Source organism: Furipterus horrens, unplaced genomic scaffold, assembly GCF_987537825.1.
Source record: "Furipterus horrens unplaced genomic scaffold, mFurHor1.1.pri manual_scaffold_9, whole genome shotgun sequence".
Taxonomy (NCBI): domain Eukaryota; kingdom Metazoa; phylum Chordata; class Mammalia; order Chiroptera; family Furipteridae; genus Furipterus; species Furipterus horrens.
In genome coordinates this window covers 81,175,380-81,197,595 of record NW_028327179.1, presented here as the reverse complement: position 1 = coordinate 81,197,595, position 22,216 = coordinate 81,175,380, and the positions used below count along the sequence as shown (strand labels likewise).

At 43.1% G+C, this 22,216-nt stretch overlaps 1 long non-coding RNA gene across 3 annotated transcripts in view; it reads left to right on the top strand.

Moving 5' to 3' along the window:
- The first annotated feature begins 15,405 nt into the window (after window positions 1-15,405).
- The window catches only part of LOC150002053 (uncharacterized), a 30,000-nt gene continuing 23,189 nt past the window's right edge, over window positions 15,406-22,216 (top strand). The window contains exons 1-2 of one of the 3 annotated variants that reach the window (XR_016513132.1): window positions 15,406-16,050; window positions 20,771-20,873. This is a non-coding gene — a long non-coding RNA (uncharacterized LOC150002053). Of the gene's footprint in view, window positions 16,051-20,006; window positions 20,874-22,216 lie in introns of those variants that run through there. The other 2 variants (XR_016513133.1, XR_016513130.1) reach the window with 2 other exon arrangements.

Genomic DNA, 22,216 nt, shown 5'->3' with positions numbered 1-22,216 from the left:
TCAGGTGGTGACTGCTGAAGGCCGCGGTGGCTATAGAAGTTTCTTAAGATACAACCATAACGTTCTTCTCTGCATCCACTGACTCTTCCTTTCGTGAACAGTTTCCCTGTAGCGTAAGATTCTGTTTCACAGTGTTTTACCCACAAGAGAACTTCTTTCAAAATGAGTCAATCCTCTCAAACCTGCTGCTGCTTTATTCGCTAAGTTGATGTAATAGTCTAACATCCTTGCTGTCATTTCAGCAATCTTCACAGCCTCTTCACTAGTAGATTCCATCTCAAGAATAGAATCTCTTTGCTAATCTATAAGAAAGAACTCCTCGTCTGTTGAAGTTTTATCATGAAATTGTAGCAATTCACTCACAACTTTAGGCTTCACTTCTGGTTGTAATTCTCTTGCTATTTCCACCACACTTGCAGTTACGTCCTCCACTGAAGTGCTGAACCCTCAAAGTCACCCGAGAGTCTTAGAATCAAGTTCTCCCAAACTCCTGTTAATGTTGCTATTTTGACTTATTTTCTTGAACCATGAAGATTCTTAATGACAGCTAGAATGGTGAATTTTGTCCAGAAGGTTTTCAATTGACTTTGCCGAGACCTGTCAGAAGTATCCTATGGCAGCTAACGCAATATTTTCACTGATACATCTCCCAAGGCAAGGTAAATAAAGGAAAGAATAAACAAATGGGACTACATCAAACTAAAGAGTTTCTGCTCAGCAAAAGAAAACATCACCAAGATGAAAAGGGAACCAACCGTATGGGAAAACATATTTGCCTCTGATACCTCAGACAAGGGACCCATCTCCAAAATACGTAAAGAACTCATACAACTCAACACCAAGAAGACAGACAACCCAGTTAAAAAATGGGCAAAGGACATGAACGAACATTTCTCTGAAGAGGACCCATAGGCATACGAAAGAATGCTCAACATCACTAGCCATGAGAGAGTTGCAAATAAAATCCACAGTGGGATGCCACTTCACACCGGTCAGAATGGACGTCATTAACAAATAACAAGTGCTGGTGAGGATGTGGAGAAAAGGGAACCCTAGTGCACTCTTGGTGGGAATGTGGACTGGTGCAGCCACTATGGAAAATAGTATGGAATTTTCTCAAAAAAATAAAAATGCAACTGTCTTTTGAACCAGCAATGACATTGCTAGATTTTACTCCAAGCATCCTGAAACAGCAATTCAAAAGAACATATGCACCTCTGTGGTCATAGCAGCACTGTTTACAATAGCCAAGGGCTGGAAACAATGTAGTGCCCGTCTGTACATGAGTGGATCAAAAATCTGTGGTACATTCACACAATGGAATACTATGTGGCAGAAAGAAAGAAGGAACTCTTACCATTTGGGACTCCATGGGAGAAATTGGAGAGAACTGTGCTTAGCGAAATAAGCCAGACAACGAAAGACAAATACCGTACGGATATCACCTGATAAAGGAGACTAATGAACAACACAAACAAAAGAGCAATCTAGATCCAGAGGCAGGTCAACAAGAAGTTGACGAACAGTGCCAAGGTCGGAGGGGGGAGGAAGAGAAGAGGGGTAAGAAGGGGAAGGCTCTAGTCGAGGAACATGTAGAAATGACCCATGGACATGTACAATGGGGTGGTGATTCTGCAAGAAGGGGTGGGCCGGGGGGAATCAATGGGGAAAAAAGTGGGACAACTGCAATATAAAAACAATTAAAAAATAATAATTGTTTAAAAAATTATAAATAAAACAGTGATCTTAGCTGGATAACCTACTACAGCTCCTAGCTGCTTCAATGTGCACTTTTATGTTAAGGTTCTTTCCTTAAACCTCATGAGCCAAACTCTGCTAGCTTCTGCCTTTCTTCTGAAGCTTCATTGAAGGTAATTCGGGCTCTGCTCTGGGTTAGACTTTAGCTTAAGAGAATGTTGTGGTTAGCTTGATTTTCAGACCATTACAACTTTCTCCTTATCAGCAGTAAGGCTGTTTTGCTTTCTTATCATTTGTGTGCTCACTGGGGTAGCACTTTTCCTTTTCCTCGAGAACTTCTGCTTTGCCTTCACAGCTTGTCTCATTGTTTAGGGGAGGAGGCCTAGCTTTTAGCCCGTCTCAGTTCTTGACATGCCTTTCTCGCCAAGCTCAACTGATTCTAGCTTTTGATTGCAGCTAAGAGACCTGTCACTCTCTCTTTCATTCGAACACTTAGACGCTATTGTCAGTCATATGTTGGCCCAATTTCAACATTGTTGTGTCTCTGGGTATAAGGAGGCTACACATGGGACAGTCGGTGAGACAGTCAGAACACACACACCGTTTATAAATTAAGCGTGTGGGTTTACACGAGTACAGTTTGTGGTCCTGAACGAATTACAGTAGTTACCTCAGAGATCACTGATTACAGATCACAATAACAATTACAATAAATATGAAAAGATTTGAAATAGTATGTGAATAGTGTGTGAGCAATATGTGATGCAGAGACAAAAAGTGAGCAAATGCTATTGGAAAAACAGTGCTGAGACTTGCTCAGGACACAAGTTTGCCACAATCTTTCACTTTATACAGAAGGATGCAGTATCTGTGAAGGTCAATAAAGCAGAGTGCAATGAGATGAGGTGATGTCTGCACTTAATTTCAGTTTGAACGCCAGGGTTCTTGGAACTGCACAGTAATGATTTTAACGTTGATGAGGAAAAATCAATATGTGAAGAAACTGTCACAATGAAATAAAAAATCTTCAGAACGGGGCTCGCCTAATAGATATTCAAGATAGCTGAATAAAGCCCTGTCATCCAAACAGCACTGTGCTGCTGTGGGACATGGAGAGCTGAGACAGACACCTGCATCTGGAGGCAGAAGTGAGCCAGGTGTCACCAGGAACTGGGAGTGTCAGGAGAGGTGGCCTTTCATTTTACAAGGAAGGCCAACATGCTGGCCAGTAGTGATGTTGCGACCCTATAACCTTAGCTCCTAGCTCAGTGAATGAGAAAATAAATTCAAGATGACTTGGAAATAAAAATATAAAGAAAGCAAATAAGAATTTTGAACTCAGCAAGGACTGTGGAGGTTATTTGTATAACCTTGGAGTAAGAAACACTGTTCAAAGGAAGATGTGAAGTATGGAGGTATTTTTCTCATCTCAGAGTAAGAAAGACTATTTAAAGCAAGGCAGTTTAAGAAGAGAATAGAGCTAATTCCCAAATAAAAGAACTCTAGTAGTGTTACAATTGCCCTACATACAGATGACGTTGGGTTGTGATCTCTTAACTGTGAAGACAAATGAAATACAAAAGATTAATAGAAGTTGTTGACATTGAGCTTATGTTACCCAAAATTCCAGTCCATTGGTAGCTGATTTTGAACAGTACCTCAGAGGCTCCTGGGTTCAGGGAAAGGACCTCACTGTGGAGAGGTCCCCCCAACTCTGGTGCCCTGTGCTCCTGTGTTTTCCCATCTCCCTTTTGCAAACAACTGGCAGTGGGATTGCTGGTTCATGGGCTTTCCAGGTGGGGTAATTTTACTTTCCCACTAGCAATGTGGGAGGCTTCCAATCTCCCAGAGCTTCGCCAACACTTGGTACTGTTGGCCCTTTTGATTTGAGCCTCTCCCGGTCTGTAGTGGCACCGCCCGCTGTCCATCTGCATCCCCCTCATGCCAGGTCGTTGATCATCCTTTCACGTGCTCATTAGCCACCCACAGCAGTGAACAGTCTGTTCAAATCTTCTGCCCATGTCAAAAAACCTGGTCATTTTTCTCACAGTTGAGTTTAGAAACTTCTATATGAGTTCTGAATACCAGTATAGATTGGTAACTACTTTATTTCTGTCTGTGGCTTCTGTTTTCATTTTTCTAAGGGGAACCTTTGGGGGGGCCTGTGTTTGTAGTGTTGATGAGGAGTAGCTCAAGCAGTGGACCTCAGGGAGTCAGCCCTGCTGGCATGACCCCAAGCAGCGTGAGTGTAGAAATGATGCAACACAAGCATGCTCATCTCACACACCGACACAGACATGCACGGCATCACACACATACCGTGTTCATTTACACACACAGAGGACCATGCCCACACAGAAGCAAAATTCTCTGACTGAGTGGTCCTAGCCACAAGGTGACCTTGGGATTGAATAACAGGAAGGAGGCAGCACGGGGGCATCAGTACCTGTGGTTTTCCTTGTTGTAAGGGACCTCACAGTGCTCCTCTGTGAGGCACCTGGCCTCTGTTGTTCACGGCCTGTGTGTTGTACTCATAGGTGCTCATCCTGTTTGACACTAAAAAGGAGAAAGAAGACAAAGCGCAGTTACAAACCACCCACTGTGCTCATGACTCAGCCCCTCAAGGCTCCACCCCAGGGTGTCAAGGGATGGATCCTCATCCACAATACTGGGGAGCTGCTGGATGGCTACTCCAGGGCCCACCTGGCCCTGGGGCAGCAGCCAGCAGCTGCTCACACACAGCTGAGGCTTGTTCCCCACATTCCCGCAGGGGCCGCACTGCCTAGCTCACAGCCCACAAAGTGAACATGGACCTATGACTAGTGCTGTGATATGACTAGGGGCAGCTTGCCTCAGGACACATGTGAACATGAGGGGGCAAACACTGGACAACGTGGACTAGTGACTTGGGGGCACGTACCTAGGTAAAGGTGGAAGATGAACACCTTCCCTATTATCAGGAGGCTGATGAGTTCCAACACCAGCATGATCACCCCGATTATTACAATCACTGTGCTCTTTGCCTTTTGGTGAAAAGAGAGCAGAAACCACAGCCACGTGTTCTGAATGCCAACATCTGTGAAGACCAGAAAGACACACAGCATTCACACTGGTTGCAATGGCAGGACCTCCCTTCAGGTAAGCACCATGGGATAGAGTTGGTAGGGTGGAGGGAATGCCAGCCTGACAGTCCATCTTCCTGACCAGGTGGGTACCTCCCTGACCAGGTGAGTACCTGCCTGCTCCAGTGACCACCTCTCTGCCCACATGATCCCTTTCTCCTTCTGCAGACCACTGAGGTGACAGGCTTCCTGGCCAGGTAAGCTTTTTCTCCTCACCCACATGACTACCTCCTTACCCACGTGAGCACTTCTCTACCTACATGAGCATCTTTCTGAAGAAGTGAGCCCTTCCTCCTCACCCAGGTGTGTGCCATGGCATCTAAATGCCTTTGCACACCCTTCTCTCAGCGGTGGTATTATGAACATTCTCTATGGATCTGGTAGGTGAGGCTGGGAGAGGATAACTATGCCTACATCACAGAGCCTGACCCTCTGTCTGACCCCCAACACCCTCCTGGTCCTGCAAGCCTGCAAGCCTGCAGTCCCCCAGGCCCCGTCCATTCTGCCCCAGCAACTCTCAAGTAGCACTGGAAGGCTGTAGTCACCACCCACGAACATTTCTATCATACGGTCCTCTGTGATGCTCATAGCCACACTGCTTCCAAAAATTAAGTGTGAGAAAAATCTTGAAGGTTCATGTGGTAGAAGTAGTGAAGACTAATTCCAGGAGAAGTGGGCTGGAAGGAGAGGCCAAGACACACGAAAAACGAGAGGGGAGGAAAACGAGAAAGCAGCAGCACGCACTTCCATAGTGGGTGTCTGTGTGGAGCATACCTGGGTTCACAAGCTGGTGGATAAAAGAGCCCAAGACTATTGCCACCGTGCACAGCAACCAGGCTACTGTGGAGACCACAAAACTGAAGAACCACCTGTGGGAAGGGCAGACATGGCTCAGAGCTGGTGACAGTGCCCTGAGAGCACAGTGACCGGCGCCGGTACGTCCTCAGGGAGTAAGGGGCGCAGCCTCCCAGAAGAAGTACCTAAGCATCCCTAAGGCAGGGGCAACCCTGAGTACCCTGAATGCTGCTCTGGGTGCGTGGCATAGCTCAGGCCTTGGTTCTCCTGCTCTCTGTCCTTTGAGCATTTTCCCCAGCGCTCTAGAGGACATCACTGGTGCATGGCCACTGCGGACCACACCTGCAGTCTTACATCGCCTCACAGCATGGAACCAGGATCTCATAGAGTCCCCACAAGGGAGCTGCAAGGCGGGGACCACCCCCAGCTCACAAAGGTAAACTGACTCAGAGATGGGTGTTATCTCCCAAGCTGCCTGGGCCCACCAAGAACTTTGGCTCAATATTACATGGTGTCCCCAGCCCCCTGCCCACGGCCAGCTTACGTTTCCCTGCTCCCACTTATTCCTGCCAGAACAGCCTTGGTCCCCACCTCACCCCTCTTCAGCTCTGGAATTATGGAAAAGGAGCCTTTGGGGCTTAGCCTGGACTCAGGTGGTGACCACTGTGGTGGAACAGACTCCCTGTGAGAACAGCTGTGATCCCATCAGGGGCCCGGGAGGGACTTGAAAGCCAGGGCAGTGCCATGGAAGGCAGCCAGCCGGTGCGCAGCCTTCCCAGCTGCTCTCAGTCCCGGCAGGCCAGCCCGCAAACCTGCACGCTCTGTGCCTGCCGATGGCACACGCTTGGGAGGCTCATGTACGCATCAGGGCCCTGCACTCTGACCTCACAGAGGAAGCCTCTCCTGCCCATGGCTGCTTGCTCCTGGCACGCACCCCGGCCCACATCCTCTGTGCTCGGGGCCTGGTCGCCCCGGCAGGCAGAGAGCAGGGGGACCCAGGCCAGCAGGTCAAAACTCAACAACCCAGTCTGTGTTATGTGTACAGAGGCCGCTCCTCTACGATCCTAATGAGGGTCGCCAGCTATATACTTTGTGAGGACAGATTCACAGCACGTCCAAGGTCTGCACCATAGAACACGTTTTGGAAGACAAGGAGACAGGGAGACCTTGAGGGCATCCATGCTGAACAATGAAACACACCCCACTATTGCCCTTGGTGCCCACTCTAACCCACCAGGCCCCCAGCCCACAGACCTCTGCCCTTCAGGACCCTCCTTTGCCTACCCTTTCACCCCCTCCCAGCCATTCACCAGTAATTCCTGCTCCCGATGCAGGTGTTCATCCACTCGCAGTGATGGTCAAACCCAGCGATGCATTTCTTGCAGGCAAAGCAGTGTTGGGCTTTCACGCTCCTGGAAGGAAAAATTTGGGAGAAGCAGCCTGTCAGCAACCTGTGCAGATAAAGGAGGGGCTCAGAGCCCCCTCAGTCTAGAACGAGAGGAAGAGGCAGCAGCAGCCCCAGAGAGAACCAGTGCCCCTCGGGTGGGGGCGCCGTCCCTCAGCCACCCCTGCCACACTGAGCCAGGGTTTGAGGCCTGGAGTCCAGGCTAGGATCCCGCCCTGAGCCACTGGGCCTTCCCCTCATGCCCCCCACTATGTCCCCAGGGCCCCTAAACATCCCAAGTAGTTCACCAGGCTTGTGATCTGGTGGGGACAGGCACTCCTCTGAGACACCCCAAGAAAACAAGTGCTCTTCTGCTCCTAGATCCGCTGGGGGTGGGGGAGGGGGTCTGTGTGCCTGAAGGTCACAACACCAGTGAGCTGCATGAAAGCAGCCCCTCCTTCTAGGGAAACAGCACCACAGTGTCCCCCACAAGTGGCTGGAAAGTTAAATTTGGTAACCCACCCAGTGGGTACAGGCCCCACGTCCAGCACTCACTCACACTTCGATTTGACATAGGGTGCAGTACACTCTTTTGATGCCGTGACTGCGATTTGATCTTCCAAGCCTGTGGAGCAGTTCTTGATAGATGTTTTTCTTCTTTGCTGCCTGTTCTGTGGGATAGTTGAAAACAATAATGACATACCTCATTATGCAGCACAAGAAAATTGTGCCAGTAACCTTTGGGTCGGTGTGTCAAGAAATAACAGCCCTGGGCTTGGTTAGCACCTCAAAAGTTGTCCTGGCTCTGGTGTTAGCCCTGAAGATGTGGGCCCAGCTGGTGGCAGGTACCGAGCACAGCCTCTCTTGCCCCTCATTCTCCCTCCAGGAAGGACAAGGCAGAGCCTGCTAGTGGGGCTTTCCAATGGAGCCCTAGTCCCCCAAGAGGCATCAGTTTTGTACCTGTTGCTGTGGCTCCCAGCGCTTCAGGAAGGGAAAGGCCTGGGTGCACAGATGGGTACCAAGCTGCAATCTGGAGGCTGTGTAGGTGCGTTATGGGTGCATGAACAAGTGGGTTGCTAGAAGGGGCCTGCTCCTGGGCAGCAGGTGAGGCTGGGACTGAGCTGTGTGGCCCAAACCTTTGCTCCAGTGTCTATACTTAGCTCCCAAACCAGAACACTACCAGGGACTGAGGAGACAGTGTTCCACACACTCAGACCCTCAACTTAAATTTGGCACCTGGCCTGGGCCTGCCAGGTAAGCTCTGCAGAGTTACCTGTGGCCAATTTCCCAAACCCTTCCAAAACTGCAAGGCTACGGACTTGCTATCTCCTGGAACTAGAGCCTTTGGAACAAGCAGGTGAGGCTTCCAGGGGGAAAAGATACTAGGATTTTAGAGTTTTGTCCCACCCTCATGAAGTGGACTAAACTGTTCCATAACCCGCATGGACACGATGATGCTCGCTTGCTTGACCAAATGCCTCGGCCGGCTCTCAGCACTCAGTCAGGTCCCAGTCAGTTCCTCCACTCACTGGTCACCCACTGCAAGGATGGCCGAGAGAAATTTGGTCACGTTTTCCCCAAAATGACCTGGCTGGCTTCACTCAGTCACCTTCACTGAAGATGGGCTGAGGCCCTGGATTGAAAAGGCTACATTGTATCTGGCACAGCCTCAAGTTCCCTGCTTTTACTTTGAGGGGCAATCATAAACAGTAAAATGAAGGGGGCTCCTGGTCACACTTGGTTACAGATCAGGTGCCACCTGAGTAGTCCTTAGGGTTTGAAGGATCTGTTCTGAGAACAGGCTGGAAGGTCCCCTTGCAACAATCCATGGTGGCAAACAGACAGTGCAGAGGGTCCGAGGCCGGGCCAGGCCTTCCTCACACTATTAACCTCTCCTTCTGCTGGTAGCAGGAGTGTGTCTGGTGGAAAATGCCTCGGGTGGGAAAGTGGACTGATGATTCTGTACCAAATGCAGCCGGAGTCCTGCACAGACAAGGAATCAATTCCCTGTCCACGTCGTAGGGCCAGTGGGGATGGGCAGTAGAGACTGAGCCCTGAGCTCCCAGGGGTGGGTGATGGCCAAGGCAGGTGTGGGAAGGAAGTGCAGGTGACCCGAAATCCTTCCTGGACCATAAAGCAGATAGGAGTTCAGCACAACCACTGGACAAAGACTTGGAGCTCAATCGGAAGTAATGAGGAGGTGACCACAGGCAATGACTGGAAAGCAAGAAAAGTGATTCAAAGACATGGACAAGTCAAAGAGAAGTAGACGATGATGACAAGAGTCAAAGAAAGCCTTTGTTCCTGGGAGAACTGCATATTCAAACATTTACTGGGAATTCCTTGGTGCAATATACTATACTAGGCATTAGGAATGCACTAATAAGCGAAACACAAAATTGCTGCCCTCACTGTCATAGAAGAGAGATAGGGAAACATCAGAGAGGGATCAAATCTTGGAAAAAATTAAGCTTGTTCTAGGAGGCAACCAGAGATGTAGATATGAAGCTGTAGAACATAGTCAAGGTCAGAAAATATTTTAGGAACACCTAGGATTTATGCTTTGTGGGTTCGTAAGATCAATGAAGAAAATGTGTAGGGTGAGCTGAATAACAATGTTGGTGGGAATCAAGACTGGAAATAGTGTGGAGTTTCCTCAAAAAATTAAAAATGGAATTGCCTTTTGACCCAGTGATCTCACTTCTGGGAATATATCCTAACAGTGTTGCAGCACTAATCAGAAAGAATATATACACTCCATTGTTCATAGTAGTGTTATTTACAATAGCCAAGGTCTGGAAACAGCCCAAGTGCACATCAGTAGATGAGAGGATAAAAAAGCTGTGCTACAGTTACACAATGAAATTCTACATGGCTGTAAGAAGAAGGAACTGTTACCCTCTGTGACAGCATGGGTGGGCCTAGAGAATATGATGCTAAGCTAACTAAGCCAGTCAGAGAAAGACAAACACCATATTGATCTCCCTCATGTGGAATATAATTAACAAAATAAACTGACAAAATAAAACCAGAAGCATGGACACATGGAACAAGTGATAGATCTCAGCAGGGCAGGGGTGGGAGGACTGGAAGAGATTAGCCAAAGAACACATATGCATATAAGCAAAGCCCATGGAAACAGACAACCATCATCATAAAGGCCGATGGCGGGAGTGGGGGGGATTGGGAGTGGGGGGTGAGCAGAGGCAGGGCACTGGTGGAAGGGGAAAATAGAGGACATCAATAATGGTGTCAACAATAAAACACTACACAACTAAATAAATCCAAAAATAACACACAAACATCCTCAGGCACTGGAACATCTCAACTAACAACAATTTCTAAAGACACAGAAAAATCTCTTTTTCAATTCCTTCACGGTAAACTTTTTATCACAATGTTAATAATGATAGCATCTCTCATTTACTGAGTGACTGGCATTTCTCTAGTCAGTAGTCAGCTCCACATCTCATTCAGTGGGGTTATATGCACCAGGGTAAAGACAGTCTATTTAATAAATAGTGTTGGAAAAATTGGACAGATACATACATACAAAAAAAAAAATGAAACTACACCACTTTCTTACACCATATACAAGAATAAATTCAAAATAGATTATAGACTTAAATATAAGACTCAAAACAATAAAACTCCTAGAAGAAAATATAGTGCATGAAATAGGACATTTCTCTTAACAATATGTTTACAGATATATCTCCTCAGACAAAGGAAACAAAAAATAAATAAACAATAAACAAATGGCACTACATCAGACAAGTTTTTGCACAGCAAAGAAAACCACCAAAAAAAAAAAAAAGAAATAAAAACCCTACTAAGTTGCCAATGATACACCCAATAAGGGTTAATATCCAAAGCCTGTGAGGAACACAGACAATTCAACGCCAAAAAGCAAACCATCCAATTTAAAAATGGGCAGCCACTGAACAGACACTTCTCCAAAGAGCACATACAGATGGCCAAGAGACATGAAAAGATGCTCAACATCACTAATCATCAGAGATGCAAATTAAAACCCCAATGAGACATCAACTCACACCTGTGAGAATGACAATCATCAATAAATTCACAAACAAATGTTGGCGAGGATGTGGAGGAAAGGAAACCCTTGTGCACTGTTGGTACGGAAGTTGCTCAAAAAATGTAACATGTAATTACCTTTTCACCCAGCGATTCTACTTTGGGGTATAGATCTCAAGAAGCTTAAGAGACTAATTTGAAAAGATATAGGCACCCCTGTGTTTATTGCACCATTATTTACAATAGCCAAGCTATGGAAGCAACCCAAGTGCCCATCAGTAAATAAGAGGATAAAAAAGTGGTAGTACAATGAGATATGATTTGGCCATAAAACAGAATGAAAGCTTTTTTTGCAACAGCATGGATGGCTCTAGAGGATATTATGCTAAGTGAAATAAGTCAGAAAGACAAATACCGTATTCACTTCTATGTGCAATCTGAAAAGCAAAATGAACGATGAAACGAAACAGAAACCAAGTCATGGAAACACAGACCAGACCGATGGTTCTCGGATGGGAAGGGGGACTGGGTGAAAAAGGTGAAGGGATTAAGAAGTGCAACTTGGTAGTCACAAAACAGTCACATTGACAGCACAGAGAATATAGTCAGCCATGTAATAAGTATGTATGGTGCCAGGCGGGCTCTTGAAATATCGGGCTGACCGCGCTGCAAAGTGTATGACTGTCTAAGCACTACACTGTTCACCTGTTTTGTATAAGTTTGAAACTTATACAAAATATTGAATGAGAACTGTAATTGAAAAATAAAATTTAAAAAAGACAGTTATCTAAGTACTGTTTCCATATTATTTTCTCAGCAAATGGAGATACAATGGTCATAATCTTCTATGTCTACATCTGTAAAGTTTTTGATGACACATTTTTTTCTCCCAATATAAAATAATTCAGGAATTTAAAATGAGTTAATCAGAGGTCTTGAGGCTTTTAATGTCATTAATTTAAGAAGATTTCAATTTTGTTCGACATTTAAAAGGCGGGTAGCTATACATGAAAATATCCAAACAAAAGCAAAGTTTATACCGTTGGGTGAGTGATAGCTAAAACTGAAAAGAAATTATCTATTTTCAATGTCTTTCTTAAGATTCTAAAGTAAAATGTTCTGTGCTTGATTGAAACTCATCACTGTTATAGGTGTAGTACCAGTTCTTTACCCCCCTCAAAAAGTTCTTTAACAACCCCCCCCCAACCGAGAAATAATTAACTAGTGATGTGTAACGGCATCACAAGTCAGGGCAAATCCCGAGGCTCACTGGCTCACTCAGTGGAGGAAATGAACTGACTCACTCACTGTACGTTGAGCAGGACTCTGTGCCTTCACTGCCTTGTGGCTGGGCTCTGCTCCTTCCCCCTGCAACCGTCCACAGCCGTGCAGGGCCAGGCTGGGAGGGGATCAGGCAGCGTTTGGGGGGCAGATGGAAGGCAGCTGCAGGCTGTTGGAGGGGAAGATGGCAGCCGTTGGAGCGGTTGGAGCCGGTGGAGGCGCTGGAGCCTCTGGAACCCTCGGAGCTTCTGCAGCCGCTGGGGCGGTTGGATTGGACCCTGGGGGTACCACTAGCCAATGAGGAAGCACCCGGGGCTATAGCCATGGAGACCGATGGGGTGGGGCTGCCAGGCCGAGTGGGAACTCTGACATGCAATTAGGCTAAATCAGAGGCCCTGCATCTGAGGAGCTGAGGACGCTGTGGCCAAGCGGGGGCTGTGGGAGGAGGGGCGGGAAAGTTGGTTGCCGCGGTCCCCGGGGCTGCTGAGCTGCAGACCACGTGGCTATGGTGGCCCCGCAGCCCTGCAGGTCAGGAGGCCACAGCCAGGGCTGCGGACCGGGGCTCCGCCCACCTCCTCTCCCGCCCTCTTCCCCTGGGGCGGGGCCCAGCACCCAGGGCTTGGCAGTCTCCTGGTCCACAGTCTGTAGCCCAGCACTGCGTGGTCTTGCCCACCTTTTCAGTATTTCCAAAGTTCTCGTCTGAGGAACGCTAGAGCAAAGGGTTCCCTGGTCAATCACACGTGTGGACCGTGAATTAGAGGCTTTCTGTTACTGTTGTTGCCTTCCTCCCTCCCCTCCTTCCCCTGTCTACCTTCCCCCTTTCCCTCATTCCTCATCCCTCATCCCTCTCCATCCCTCATCCCTCTCCATCCCTCATCCCTCATCGCGCTCCTTAATCCCTCTCCCTCTCCCTGATCCTTCTCCTTCATCCTTCTGCATCCCTCATCCCTCTTCCCTCTCCCTCCCTCTCCCTCTCCCTCTCCCTGGTCTTTTGGTTTTGTGTTAAAGGGTAGGCCTTACTGTAGCCTTTAATAGGATGCCTATCCATTAAGGAGCTGTTAAGTGCTTTCAGTGAAAACAGTACAGTAGAGATTTTTGTATGACAGACCATGAGAAGCTTATCAGTCAAGTATAAAGGCAGAGCATTTGTTTTTATCCTCAGGCTTTTTTATTCCCTTTTAAAAAATGATTTGTTTCCATCATGTGCAATTCAGAAAATATCACAAAAATAACACAAATAAACTCTAATCCCTCTATGGAGACAATTGCTGTTAATATCATGGTGTATATTGTTATCAATAATATGTATAGCTTTACACATTGTACTTAATATTTATTATCTTTTACAGCCTTTAATAGCAGCATAGCATGCCATTGAATACACGTACCAAAATTTATTGAACAGTCCACTTGTGTTACACATGTAGATTTTCATAATTTTTGATTAAAGAACAACACTTTAATTAACATCTTTATAACTAAAGTATTATAAACAGTCTCGATTATTTCTTTAGGATTATTTCAGTATTGGCCAGTTTCATTGTTGGAAACAAGCAAACGCAAACAAAAATGGTTATTTTTATAGGATTTGTATTTCTTGGGTGCTAGTCATCTGACCGTTTTATCTCCTTAGGTGTATTAGCCATTCGTATTTCTTCAGTACATTTTTTTTTCTATCAGTCGTAGTTCGCCCTTTCTTTTCTTTAATGATGTCCCACACATGCCACAGTTTTATTTTTATCTAGCTGAATCTGTCCACAATCTCTTCTAGGATTTTGCCTTCTGTGCCCTGCCTACAAAATTCCATTCTATTACCGGTCAATGAAAATATTTATTAATGTCAGTATATTTTAATCTGTTGTCCATGCATCTTCCAAGAGGCTTAAATAAAACCAACAACGATGATCCTTGGGTTCATTGCAGATTGGCTAAATGGAAATCTTCACAATGAAGTTCACGAATCTCTGGCTTAACAAGCTCCCCTAATAATTTTTCTCCTTGAAGTTTCTATATCCACTGACCCTTGGTTTCAGCTTTGGTACTTGTTTTTATATTTTTTAGAGCATTTTTGGTGTCAAGTATAAAATAAGAGTCTACATCTGTTTTGGTCTAAATGTTGCTCCATCTGTTTCAATACAACATATTGAATAAACTATCTCTTCCTGAATAGCTTGAAATGTTACCTTTCTCATATGCTAAGTTCATAATCTAGTCTCCTTACAATTCCTATTGACCTATTCCAGCACCAATACTAAATGGTTTTAACTATGGTAGGTTCTTAACACTTTAATGTCATTATTTAAAGGTACTTTTGTAATATTTTAAAAAATCTACATCATAACATGAAATAACTGAGAAGCTGGGCAACTCCAAACAGCCAAAAATTGTTTCCTGGAAATGACCAAGTTCCTACGGAGACAAGAGCACCTGCGCATGTAGATATTAAATCTGTGAGGTGTTTGCATGTAAAAACGGTATGATCAATCTCTACTGAGTACCTACTGTACACAAGTCACTCGTCTGTATAGATTTGTGTGTATACACAGTGTCTATATATTCATCCGTGTGAATCAGTGTATATGTGTCTTTTCGCATGTGTAGCTGTGTGTACGCACATTCATCTGTACCTCTTTCATTTTCATTATTTACTTTAATTTTAAGTAGTGCTTTAATTTGTGTGAGACGTTATCATCCAAGCCAACTTTTTCTGTTTCTCATATATTAGTAATTTTAGTTAGCTTGCATATATTAGGTAATACAAACACATTGTAGTGAACCCTCAGGAAAATAAAACTAGGTGACCGTGTTATATAAAAAAAAACATGATGCATTTTTATAGATATTTGAGAACTGAAAATGTTGTTTTCAAAACAACCCTAATTTAAAGTTTCAACTTTGATATCACCTGACTGTGACATCTTGGAATACTTTGATTTTATTTTTATGGCTGTAAAACACTTCTGTAAAATGTGACAGAAGTTCTTTTGTTTTTGTTTTTTCACTTTATCCTAAAATGCTCCAACTGGTTGAAAAAATACTCATAAAATACATATAACATACTAGTTTCCTAGTCATCACTAGTATCTTTCAGAAGTATCTTTGAATCTAGAATAAATAATACTAATGGTATGTCCTGAACCCAGTGAAGCCCCATTTGGGAACTTTTTATTGGGGGTAGGGGCCATAGGGTATGGCTTTTGGCCCCTGACTCCCCACAGAGTAGGGAGACAGTACTTGGGACTTCTCTTGTATCAGTTTTCAATTGAAGACGGGCTTGCGTGGTTTGAAAAACAAAAGAAAAAAAACCAAACCAACGAAAAGCTAGAACCCTCTTCATCAGTAGCAAGAACAATCTGAAACAGACTGAAATTCATTAATTCCATCCCTTCTCTATTCAAGGCAATGTCAGTTAGGTATTGGCAAAGCATACCTTTTGCTTTTCGGCAACCTTCTGTCTATTAAGGCAATAAAAACGTTTAGTCCGGAGATTATACGTAGTTCTGTTAAATTGGTGAAAATAGTGTCACAGGATTTCCCCAAAGGGCTAGCATTATATTTGACCTGCCAGGAAGAATGGTAAGACTGTTTCAACGGAGATGAGAGGAAGGAGGATCCTCCCCCAATCTGTTTTCAAGCTTATCTTTCCTCTCCAAACAGCCATGTTGACTCATTAACATAAGGCTGCAGAGTGAAGAAACTTGATGTTTTTACCTCTCTTTTTAACATCAGAATGTAAGTTGCGTTCAGTTTATTTCTATATGCATGGTTTTCAAGTTTATGCAATGGAATTTGAACAGAACACTGTTATTTAATGAGCTGATAAATGATTTTTGAAAATGCTTACATTGGAATAATACATAGTGCTTAGGTTGCATGATGATATTAGTGTGTCTATACGTGATATCGTTACTAATATTTTTATGTGTTTGTTAATTATACTGATACATTGATAAATTGCAAATGACCCTGACAAAACCTCTCTTTTCTTTGTCTTTTCCTTGCTGAAGACATTGTGATAAATAACAGAAAATGTGGATCAACACTTTAAAGCAATGAAAACAGATAACCTTTTCTTAGTGCTATTTATTATTTTGAATTTGTAAATTTTGTAAAATAGAACGATTTCATACCAAGACTTACATAAAACTCAAATTCTCCTGTTGGTACTTCAAGTTAGTAAAGACAAAAAACAAACTACACCTCCACTTGTTATATTAAAGTCAAAAGACAAGAGTGATATCAAAATAAACCATTTCTTGAAAGTAAGACGGTTGTCATGGATGTCCTGTACATGGGGACAAACGTCCACAGTTTTCCATAGATGAGAGCTACGTAACTGTTTTTCTGTGCATGCAAAACCTGGAACAAGAAGCAGGTCATTTAAGATAAGTGTGCACAAAGTTCCCCATGATGACGGTATAAAGTGAGGGAAGGAAAATGGAAATAACATTAAGGTGGCCACACAGAAATGTATCAGAAGATTCAATTAAGGCTAAAGTGGTTATCTTCAGAATGTGAATGTGACTCTGAGAATTAAGGTGCCAGAAGGCAGTGTGAGTAGTTTGGAAGAAAAGTGTGCATATGAAGATAATACTACTAACCGCAGATACAGAATACAATTGTAACCATTGTGTTAAAGAGAATGTAAGGAGTGCAATAACTTTATGTGTTGATTTTTAAAAACAAACTACCCAACAGGAATACAGCCACAGGCAGAAATGTTCATGCCCCTTTGACTTCAATGGACAGATCTTCTAGACAGAAAATCAACGAGGAGAGAACGGCCTTAACTGACACATTAGACCAAATGTATTTAAGTGATATCTTCAGAGCATTTCATCCCAAAGCAGCAGACTATACATACTTTTTCAGTGCACATGGAACATTTTCTAGGAGAGACCACATATTAAGACATAACCATGTTATTAAACAAGGAATGGGTCAACAATGACATCAAGGGAGAAATCAAAAGATACCTTGAAACAAATGAAAATAAGGACACAACAATTCAAACTCTGTGATAACACTGGGAAAGCAAGCAATCCCGAGAAATAAATTCATATCATTGCAGGCCTATCTCAAAAAAACAAGAAAAAGCTCAAATGAGCGATTTAACTTTACAATGAAAGGAACTTGAAAAAGAATAACAAACAAAACCCAAAGTGAGCAGAAGGAAGAAAATAATAAAGATCACAGCTGAAATAAATAAAATAGAATCTAAAAAATGATACAAAAGATTAATAAATCTAAGAGTTGGTTCTCTGAAGAGATACAAAATGTTGGCAGACCTTTAACCAGACTCATCAAGAAAATAAGAGGATGCAAATAAATAAAATCAGAAATGTAAGAGGAGAAATAACAACTGACACCAAAGAAATACGAAGACTTATAAGAAAATATTGTGAACAACAATAAAATATGCCAACAAACTGGACAACCTGAATGAAATGGAGAAATTCCTAGAAAAACACATTCTTTCAAAAATAAGTCAAGATAAAAGGCAAACAATCCAACTGGAACATGGCCAAAAGGCATGAAGAGATATTTCCCCGAATAAGATGGCAAAAAAGCACATCAAAAAATGTTTGGCATTATCAGCCGTTAAGAAAATGGAAATTAAAACCACAATGTGCTATCACTATATCCTATCAGAATGGCCAAAATAAAACACTGACAACACCAATCCCGAGAAACTGGATTATTGCTGGTGGAAATATAATGATAAAACCACCTCGGAGAAGTCGGGCAGTTCTTAAAAATTAATTAATTTATTCTTATTGTATTTCTTTCCATTACCATTGAGTCCCCTTATACCCCCCGCCTCCTCCATAATCACCACACTGTTGTCCGTGTCCATGAGTCCCTCTTCCTCTTTGCTCAATTCCTCCCCAATACCCTCTCCTCACCACTTAGCTGTCAGCCTGCTCTCCATCTATGAGTCTGTCTCTATTTTGCTTGTTAGTTCAGTTTCTTTATTAGAGTCCATATATGAGTGAAATCATACGGTATTCATCTTTCTCTGACTGGCTTCTTTCACTTAGCATAATGGTCTCCAGGTCTATCTAGACTGTCACAAAGGATAAAACTTGCTTTCTCTTCTTTTTTACGGCTTAACAGTATCCCATTGTGTAAGTGTCCCGTAGTTCTTTTATCTACTCATCTACTGATGGACACTTGGGCTGCTTCCACATCTTGGTGATTGTAAATAATGCTGCAATGAATGGAGGGGTGCTTATGTCCTTTTGAATTATTGTTTTGAGTCCCTTTGGATATATTCCCAGGAGTGGGATCACAAAGGCAGATCTATTTTTAATTTTTTGAGGTATCTCCATACTGTATTCCACAGTGGCTGTACCAATCTGCATTCCCACTAACAGTGCAAATGAGTCCCCCTTTCTCAGATGATAGCCATTCTGATAGGTATGAAGTGATATTTCATTGTGGTTGATCTATCATTTTTCATAATTCCAATATTCAGACTTTTTCAAAAACACGTTCTAACATTTTTACCTCTGTTATGAGCCATATCTTCCTGCCTCTTTGTATGCTTTATAATTTTTTGTTGATAACTGGACATTTTGAGTATTGTAATGAGCTAACTCTGAAAGTCAGATTCTTGCCCTCCTTAGAAATAGCTTTTTTTTTTTTCTTTTTTTGTATTTTGGGAGTTGTAGTCATCCATTATTTGAAGTGACTTTTCCAAATTAATTTTGCAAAATCTGTATTCCTTGTTGTCTGTGGTTACTAACGTTTCTGTTCTATTATCTCTGTCATCAGCTTGTGACCTGACAGAGATGTCCTGACATGAATGGATTTTTTAAAAACTGTGTGTGGGATGTATTTATTTTTATATCATCTGATAGATGTTGCCATGGAAGCCACTGAAGCCAGAGGTAGGTGGAACAAAGGGAACAGTCTTCACTGGTCACTCAGGGAACCACCAGACCAGCCAAAATACACAGCTCTAAAATTTTCTAAGTCCTCCACCATTTCCCTGGCACCAGCCAACTGTTCTAGGAAGGCAGAAAGCAGCAGGGTTGAGGTAGAGAATGGTAGCTGGTTCACACTCACAGCACTAGTAACAAAGTTAGTTCAGCTGCCCTTCATCAAGCGCTCCCCAGTTATTGGGCCTGATCAGGTTCCAGAGTTCTGAAATAGTTAACTCTGATTGCTTTTGCCAGCTTAATGGTTGTTTCAGTGGAGTGACTCACTTCTGGAGCTTACTATTGTGAGAGTTTCTGAGACATCTCTGGTAGTTGTAGATACTATACTATAAATACCAAATACATTTATATATTTGGCAGTATACTGATGGCATCGCTTTACCTGTTCAAGTAAAGCTTAGAAACCTTATTTCTTTTTGTAATCTTTTACTTTTACCCATTGATAACATAATTATCTGAAGTATCTTTTATACTTACATTTAGGACCTCTTCAGACAATGATACAATTGTTGTATACCATCAAACATAATTTATAAAACACGAGAGGAAAAGGAAAGCCTATTGTGTTTACCTTTACATTTTGATCTGTTGTATTTTTTCCCCTTGTGACCCAAGGTTCCCTTTGTCAATATTTCTCTCTTTCTTCAGAATTTTCTTTTGCCATTCTTTCAGGATGAGCCTACTGACAACAATTTTTCTTTCTTTTCCCTTATTCAAAGTGTATTGATGTCCAATTCCCTCTCGAAGGATATTTTACTGCATATACAAATCTGGTTTACAGTTTTTTCCCAACTCTTGAATAATGTTATGCCACTTCTTTCTGGCCTCCACGACTTCTGATGGCTTTCAAGATTTCCTTTTTTATTTTTATGCTTGTCTTTAGTGTTCAGAGGTTTGAGTATGTTGTATCTTGGTATTGATTTCTTTGGATTTATCCCTTTTAGAATTCAACTCAGCTTCTGAAATCTATAGATTGATGTATTTTACTGCACTTTGGAGACTTTCAGTCATTGTATGGCTACTTTGCCAGCATATCCTTTTTGTCCTCTCTTTTTTGGGATTCCAATGATATCAATTTTTGATCATTAGCTATCTTCCTCCAAATCTCCAAGGCTCTCTTAATTTTCTTTAAGTCTATTTTCTCTCTGTTTTTCAGATGAGAAAATTTCTATTCTTTTATTTTCAAGTTCACCGATTATTTCCTCTATCACTTTTCTTCTGCTGTGGACACTATCCATTGTGCTTTTTAAAGTTCCAGTATTGTACTTTTCAGTTCTCAATTATCCTTTTGTTTGTATTTCATATCTTATGCTTCTTTGCTTAAAACTTTTATTTCTTTGCTGAGAGTTTCTATTGGTTTCATGTACATCAATTGCTTATTGGCGTAATTTTATGATGGCTTCTTTCAAGCCTTTGTCAGATCGTTTTAATGACCTTACTGACACCACAGAAAAATGGTCGGCTTTGTTACCACTGGGTGCTGATGAAAGCCACTGACTCTCCATCAGGCCTCCTCTGACTACCACAGAAGAGAAGGAAAAAGCCGTCTTGTTACTGCCAGATGGACCTGGAACTTGTGGCTCTTCACGTCGTCTCCACTCACACGTGTGGGTAAGGGAGGCCTCTTTATCAGCTAACAGAGATCAAGTCCTGATTCTACTCAGCTTTCTCTGACACCACTCCGGTTTTGGGGGATTGGGTTTGGAACCCCTCTTAAATATTTGTGCAGGTGGAAACCTAGTCTTCTCTCACTCAGCCTTTCCTTGCATGGGTGGGGATGAGGCCATAGATTTTCCCTGTGGTGGTTGGCTGGAGTAAAGTGGTTATTGTATAAAAAGTTTCTGTCCTTGCAGGCTAGTTTTCTGTCCACACCTCTGTTGGGGCTTTTGTGACTGTTGTTCATATCTGTTGGTGTTTTCAGTTTGCTGGCCTCTTCAGCTAAGTTTGTGATATGTGAAGCAAAAAGTAAACTGAGGAAATTCATCATTTTGTCATTTATTTTTGCATTCTGAGGCCTTTAGGTAGTCTGCCTTCTCTCCACATTTCAGAAACTTCTGTTGTTTGATATGTATATAATTTCCAGAGTTTTTAGTTATAGTTAGCAGAAAGAATATGGAAAAGTATGCTTACTTCATCCTCTAAGAGGCAGAAGTCAGGGTATGATTTTTACTGTGAAGTGGAAATGAGAACAACTATGGTGTGGGTCACAACGTATTTATGGAAATTCTGGTCAGGAAAAATAAGTAGAATTTCTTTCTCTTGAATACTTGATTTTCAGAGAGCAGCAAAGAATCCACTCTTAACTTGGCTCTTAGAGGTACAGTTAAAATTGAAACGACCTATGTGGTAGGAGAGCCATTGAAGACATTGACTAGAGGTTCAGACCAGAGCATGTTCATTGTAAGCAACATCAAAGGGACCTTGAATGAATCACTAGGCTTCTTGCCCTTCTGCTGGTGGCTTTGGCATTATCTTCATCAGCCGGTGATGCTTGAAGTAGCAGAAAGACAAGAACTAAAGCAGCAAGAAGTAGTGAAGATAAAAGTCAAAGATTCCTTGTGATAACAATTCTTGTTAGCTCCTTTGATTGTCTTGTCTTCATAGTCACCCAGGAACGCAGAAGGAGCTGACAGTACTACTGCTCTGATTCCCTGAAGAAGATAAACCTAGGGGTAGGTAGAAGGAACATGGTGCCAAGATTCAAAGGGACAGTATTTCCTTCTTCTTTTTCCAGAGAAGAATGTGCATTTGGGTTCAAAAAACCCAACTTTACACTCAGCAAAGAGACGGTATTACTGCCCAATTGTACGTAGACCCTCAGAAGCACATTGGTGGCACATTTCACCGAGGAGGGTGTTACAGTCACTCACATTCTCAGGTGGTTGAGATGCTGTAGCTAAGACCATGTGGAACTCGGCAGTGCCTTAGTGGTAGAAATGTCAATACCTTCTATC